The sequence below is a fragment of the Salmo salar genome, chromosome 07, assembly GCF_965601325.2.
Source record: "Salmo salar chromosome 07, fSalSal1, whole genome shotgun sequence".
NCBI classification, from domain to species: domain Eukaryota; kingdom Metazoa; phylum Chordata; class Actinopteri; order Salmoniformes; family Salmonidae; genus Salmo; species Salmo salar.
The window spans coordinates 54,408,889-54,416,104 of NC_138297.1; positions in this window are offsets into that span (position 1 = coordinate 54,408,889).

The following is a 7,216-nucleotide window of genomic DNA, read 5'->3' on the forward strand; positions in this document are numbered from 1 at the left end:
TCCTAATGTTATAGAGTAGTAGTAGTAACTGACCCTCTCCTCTCCTAATGTTATAGAGTAGTAGTAGTAACTGACACTCTCCTCTCCTAATGTTATAGAGTAGTAGTAGTAACTGACCCTCTCCTCTCCTAATGTTATAGAGTAGTAGTAGTAACTGACTCTCTCTTCTCATAATGTTATAGAGTAGTATTTGTAGTAACTGACTCTCTCCTCTCCTAATGTGATAGAGTAGTAGTAGTAACTGACTCTCTCCTCTCCTAATGTTATAGAGTAGTAGTAGTAACTGACTCTGTCCTCTCCTAATGTTATAGAGTAGTAGTAGTAACTGACACTCTCCTCTCCTAATGTTATACAGTAGTAGTAGTAGTAACTGACTCTGTCCTCTCCTAATGTTATAGAGTAGTAGTAGTAACTGACCCTCTCCTCTCCTAATGTTATAGAGTAGTAGTAGTAGTAACTGACACTCTCCTCTCCTAATGTTATAGAGTAGTAGTAGTAGTAACTGACTCTGTCCTCTCCAAATGTTATAGAGTAGTAGTAGTAACTGACCCTCTCCTCTCCTAATGTTATAGAGTAGTAGTAGTAGTAACTGACTCTCACCTCTCCTAATGTTATAGAGTAGTAGTAACTGACCCTCTCCTCTCCTAATGTTATAGAGTAGTAGTAGTAACTGACCCTCTCCTCTCCTAATGTTATAGAGTAGTAGTAGTAACTGACTCTCTCCTCTCCTAATGTTATAGAGTAGTAGTAGTAGTAACTGACCCTCTCCTCTCCTAATGTTATAGAGTAGGAGTAGTAGTAACTGACTCTCTCCTCTACTAATGTTATAGAGTGGTAGTAGTAACTGTCCCTCTCCTCTCCTAATGTTATAGAGTAGTAGTAGTAACTGACCCTCTCCTCTCCTAATGTTGTAGAGTAGTAGTAGTAACTGACTCTCTCCTCTCCTAATGTTGTAGAGTAGTAGTAGTAACTGACTCTCTCCTCTCCTAATGTTATAGAGTAGTAGTAGTAACTGACTCTCTCCTCTCCTAATGTTATAGAGTAGTAGTAGTAGTAACTGACACTCTCCTCTCCTAATGTGATAGAGTAGTAGTAGTAACTGACTCTCTCCTCTCCTAATGTTATAGAGTAGTAGTAGTAACTGACTCTGTCCTCTCCTAATGTTATAGAGTAGTAGTAGTAACTGACACTCTCCTCTCCTAATGTTATAGAGTAGTAGTAGTAGTAACTGACTCTGTCCTCTCCTAATGTTATAGAGTAGTAGTAGTAACTGACCGTCTCCTCTCCTAATGTTATAGAGTAGTAGTAGTAGTAACTGACTCTCTCCTCTCCTAATGTTATAGAGTAGTAGTATTAGTAACTGACTCTGTCCTCTCCAAATGTTATAGAGTAGTAGTAGTAACTGACCCTCTCCTCTCCTAATGTTATAGAGTAGTAGTAGTAGTAACTGACTCTCACCTCTCCTAATGTTATAGAGTAGTAGTAGTAACTGACCCTCTCCTCTCCTAATGTTATAGAGTAGTAGTAGTAACTGACTCTCTCCTCTCCTAATGTTATAGAGTAGTAGTAGTAGTAACTGACCCTCTCCTCTCCTAATGTTATAGAGTAGGAGTAGTAGTAACTGACTCTCTCCTCTCCTAATGTTATAGAGTGGTAGTAGTAACTGTCCCTCTCCTCTCCTAATGTTATAGAGTAGTAGTAGTAACTGACCCTCTCCTCTCCTAATGTTGTAGAGTAGTAGTAGTAACTGACTCTCTCCTCTCCTAATGTTGTAGAGTAGTAGTAGTAACTGACTCTCTCCTCTCCTAATGTTATAGAGTAGTAGTAGTAACTGACTCTCTCCTCTCCTAATGTTATAGAGTAGTAGTAGTAGTAACTGACACTCTCCTCTCCTAATGTGATAGAGTAGTAGTAGTAACTGACTCTCTCCTCTCCTAATGTTATAGAGTAGTAGTAGTAACTGACTCTGTCCTCTCCTAATGTTATAGAGTAGTAGTAGTAACTGACACTCTCCTCTCCTAATGTTATAGAGTAGTAGTAGTAGTAACTGACTCTGTCCTCTCCTAATGTTATAGAGTAGTAGTAGTAACTGACCCTCTCCTCTCCTAATGTTATAGAGTAGTAGTAGCAGTAACTGACTCTCTCCTCTCCTAATGTTATAGAGTAGTAGTATTAGTAACTGACTCTGTCCTCTCCAAATGTTATAGAGTAGTAGTAGTAACTGACCCTCTCCTCTCCTAATGTTATAGAGTAGTAGTAGTAGTAACTGACTCTCACCTCTCCTAATGTTATAGAGTAGTAGTAGTAACTGACCCTCTCCTCTCCTAATGTTATAGAGTAGTAGTAGTAGTAACTGACACTCTCCTCTCCTAATCTTATAGAGTAGTAGTAGTAACTGACATGCTCCACTCCTAATGTTATAGAGTAGTAGTAGTCACTGACTCTCTCTTCTCCTAATGTTATAGAGTAGTATTAGTAGTAACTGACTCTCTCCTCTCCTAATGTTATAGAGTAGTAGTAGTAGTAACTGACCCTCTCCTCTCCTAATGTTATAGAGTAGTAGTAGTAACTGACACTCTCCTCTCCTAATGTTATAGAGTAGTATTAGTAGTAACTGACACTCTCCTCTCCTAATGTTATAGAGTAGTAGTTGTAGCTGAGACTCTCCTCTCCTAATGTTATAGAGTAGTAGTAGTAACTGACACTCTCCTCTCCTAATGTTATAGAGTAGTAGTAGTAGTAACTGACCCTCTCCTCTCCTAATGTTATAGAGTAGGAGTAGTAGTAACTGACTCTCTCCTCTCCTAATGTTATAGAGTGGTAGTAGTAACTGTCCCTCTCCTCTCCTAATGTTATAGAGTAGTAGTAGTAACTGACCCTCTCCTCTCCTAATGTTGTAGAGTAGTAGTAGTAACTGACTCTCTCCTCTCCTAATGTTATAGAGTAGTAGTAACTGACTCTCTCCTCTCCTAATGTTATAGAGTAGTAGTAGTAACTGACTCTGTCCTCTCCTAATGTTATAGAGTAGTAGTAGTAACTGACACTCTCCTATCCTAATGTTATAGAGTAGTAGTAGTAGTAACTGACTCTGTCCTCTCCTAATGTTATAGAGTAGTAGTAGTAACTGACCCTCTCCTCTCCTAATGTTATAGAGTAGTAGTAGTAGTAACTGACTCTCTCCTCTCCTAATGTTATGGAGTAGTAGTAGTAGTAACTGACTCTGTCCTCTCCAAATGTTATAGAGTAGTAGTAGTAACTGACCCTCTCCTCTCCTAATGTTATAGAGTAGTAGTAGTAGTAACTGACACTCTCCTCTCCTAATGTTATAGAGTAGTAGTAACTGACTCTCTCCTCTCCTAATGTTATAGAGTAGTAGTAGTAACTGACTCTGTCCTCTCCTAATGTTATAGAGTAGTAGTAGTAACTGACACTCTCCTATCCTAATGTTATAGAGTAGTAGTAGTAGTAACTGACTCTGTCCTCTCCTAATGTTATAGAGTAGTAGTAGTAACTGACCCTCTCCTCTCCTAATGTTATAGAGTAGTAGTAGTAGTAACTGACTCTCTCCTCTCCTAATGTTATAGAGTAGTAGTAGTAGTAACTGACTCTGTCCTCTCCAAATGTTATAGAGTAGTAGTAGTAACTGACCCTCTCCTCTCCTAATGTTATAGAGTAGTAGTAGTAGTAACTGACACTCTCCTCTCCTAATGTTATAGAGTAGTAGTAGTAACTGACATGCTCCTCTCCTAATGTTATAGAGTAGTAGTAGTCACTGACTCTCTCTTCTCCTAATGTTATAGAGTAGTATTAGTAGTAACTGACTCTCTCCTCTCCTAATGTTATAGAGTAGTAGTAGTAGTAACTGACCCTCTCCTCTCCTAATGTTATAGAGTAGTAGTAGTAACTGACACTCTCCTCTCCTAATGTTATAGAGTAGTATTAGTAGTAACTGACACTCTCCTCTCCTAATGTTATAGAGTAGTAGTTGTAGCTGAGACTCTCCTCTCCTAATGTTATAGAGTAGTATAAGTTTTAACTGACTCTCTACTCTCCTAATGTTGTAGAGTAGTAGTAGTAACTGACTCTCTCCTCTCCTAATGTTATAGAGTAGTAGTAGTAACTGACTCTCTCCTCTCCTAATGTTATAGAGTAGTAGTAGTAGTAACTGACACTCTCCTCTCCTAATGTGATAGAGTAGTAGTAGTAACTGACTCTCTCCTCTCCTAATGTTATAGAGTAGTAGTAGTAACTGACTCTGTCCTCTCCTAATGTTATAGAGTAGTAGTAGTAACTGACACTCTCCTCTCCTAATGTTATAGAGTAGTAGTAGTAGTAACTGACTCTGTCCTCTCCTAATGTTATAGAGTAGTAGTAGTAACTGACCCTCTCCTCTCCTAATGTTATAGAGTAGTAGTAGTAGTAACTGACTCTGTCCTCTCCAAATGTTATAGAGTAGTAGTAGTAACTGACCCTCTCCTCTCCTAATGTTATAGAGTAGTAGTAGTAGTAACTGACTCTCACCTCTCCTAATGTTATAGAGTAGTAGTAGTAACTGACCCTCTCCTCTCCTAATGTTATAGTGTACTAGTAGTAACTGACACTCTCCTCTCCTAATGTTATAGAGTAGTAGTAGTAACTGACTCTGTCCTCTCCTAATGTTATAGAGTAGTAGTAACTGACCCTCTCCTCTCCTAATGTTATACTGTAGTAGTAGTACCTGACCATCTCCTCTCCTAATGTTATAGAGTAGTAGTAGTAACTGACTCTCTCCTCTCCTAATGTTATACTGTAGTAGTAGTGACTGACTCTCTCCTCTCCTAATGTTATAGAGTAGTAGTAGTAACTGACCCTCTCCTCTCCTAATGTTATAGAGTAGTAGTAGTAACTGACCCTCTCCTCTCCTAATGTTATAGAGTAGTAGTAGTAACTGACCCTCTCCTCTCCTAATGTTATAGAGTAGTAGTAGTAACTGACTCTCTCCTCTCCTAATGTTATAGAGTAGTAGTAGTAAATGACTCTCTCCTCTCCTAATGTTATAGAGTAGTATTAGTGACACTCTCCTCTCCTAATGTTATAGAGTAGTAGTAGTAGTAACAGACTCTCTCCTCTCCTAATGTTATAGAGTAGTAGTAGTAACTGACCCTCTCCGCTCCTAATGTTATAGAGTAGTAGTAGTAGTAACTGACTCTGTCCTCTCTTAATGTTATAGAGTAGTAGTAGTAACTGACCCTCTCCTCTCCTAATGTTATAGAGTAGTAGTAGTAACTGACTCTCTCCTCTCCTAATGTTATAGAGTAGTAGTAGTAACTGACTCTGTCCTCTCCTAATGTTATAGAGTAGTAGTAGTAACTGACACTCTCCTCTCCTAATGTTATACAGTAGTAGTAGTAGTAACTGACTCTGTCCTCTCCTAATGTTATAGAGTAGTAGTAGTAACTGACCCTCTCCTCTCCTAATGTTATAGAGTAGTAGTAGTAGTAACTGACTCTCTCCTCTCCTAATGTTATAGAGTAGTAGTAGTAGTAACTGACTCTGTCCTCTCCAAATGTTATAGAGTAGTAGTAGTAACTGACCCTCTCCTCTCCTAATGTTATAGAGTAGTAGTAGTAGTAACTGACTCTCACCTCTCCTAATGTTATAGAGTAGTAGTAACTGACCCTCTCCTCTCCTAATGTTATAGAGTAGTAGTAGTAACTGACCCTCTCCTCTCCTAATGTTATAGAGTAGTAGTAGTAACTGACACTCTCCTCTCCTAATGTTATAGAGTAGTAGTAGTAACTGACCCTCTCCTCTCCTAATGTTATAGAGTAGTAGTAGTAACTGACTCTCTCTTCTCCTAATGTTATAGAGTAGTAGTTGTAGCTGACACTCTCCTCTCCTAATGTTATAGAGTTGTAGTAGTAACTGACACTCTCCTCTCCTAATGTTATAGAGTAGTAGTAGTAACTGACCCTCTCCTCTCCTAATGTTATAGAGTAGTAGTAGTAACTGACTCTCTCCTCTCCTAATGTTATAGAGTAGTAGTAGTAACTGACCCTCTCCTCTCCTAATGTTGTAGAGTAGTAGTAGTAACTGACTCTCTCCTCTCCTAATGTTGTAGAGTAGTAGTAGTAACTGACTCTCTCCTCTCCTAATGTTATAGAGTAGTAGTAGTAACTGACTCTCTCCTCTCCTAATGTTATAGAGTAGTAGTAGTAGTAACTGACACTCTCCTTACCTAATGTGATAGAGTAGTAGTAGTAACTGACTCTCTCCTCTCCTAATGTTATAGAGTAGTAGTAGTAGTAACTGACTCTGTCCTCTCCTAATGTTATAGAGTAGTAGTAGTAACTGACACTCTCCTCTCCTAATGTTATAGAGTAGTAGTAGTAGTAACTGACTCTGTCCTCTCCTAATGTTATAGAGTAGTAGTAGTAACTGACCCTCTCCTCTCCTAATGTTATAGAGTAGTAGTAGTAGTAACTGACTCTGTCCTCTCCAAATGTTATAGAGTAGTAGTAGTAACTGACCCTCTCCTCTCCTAATGTTATAGAGTAGTAGTAGTAGTAACTGACTCTCACCTCTCCTAATGTTATAGAGTAGTAGTAGTAACTGACCCTCTCCTCTCCTAATGTTATAGTGTACTAGTAGTAACTGACACTCTCCTCTCCTAATGTTATAGAGTAGTAGTAGTAACTGACTCTGTCCTCTCCTAATGTTATAGAGTAGTAGTAACTGACCCTCTCCTCTCCTAATGTTATACTGTAGTAGTAGTACCTGACCATCTCCTCTCCTAATGTTATAGAGTAGTAGTAGTAACTGACTCTCTCCTCTCCTAATGTTATACTGTAGTAGTAGTGACTGACTCTCTCCTCTCCTAATGTTATAGAGTAGTAGTAGTAACTGACCCTCTCCTCTCCTAATGTTATAGAGTAGTAGTAGTAACTGACCCTCTCCTCTCCTAATGTTATAGAGTAGTAGTAGTAACTGACCCTCTCCTCTCCTAATGTTATAGAGTAGTAGTAGTAACTGACTCTCTCCTCTCCTAATGTTATAGAGTAGTAGTAGTAAATGACTCTCTCCTCTCCTAATGTTATAGAGTAGTATTAGTGACACTCTCCTCTCCTAATGTTATAGAGTAGTAGTAGTAGTAACAGACTCTCTCCTCTCCTAATGTTATAGAGTAGTAGTAGTAACTGACCCTCTCCGCTCCTAATGTTATAGAGTAGTAGTAGTA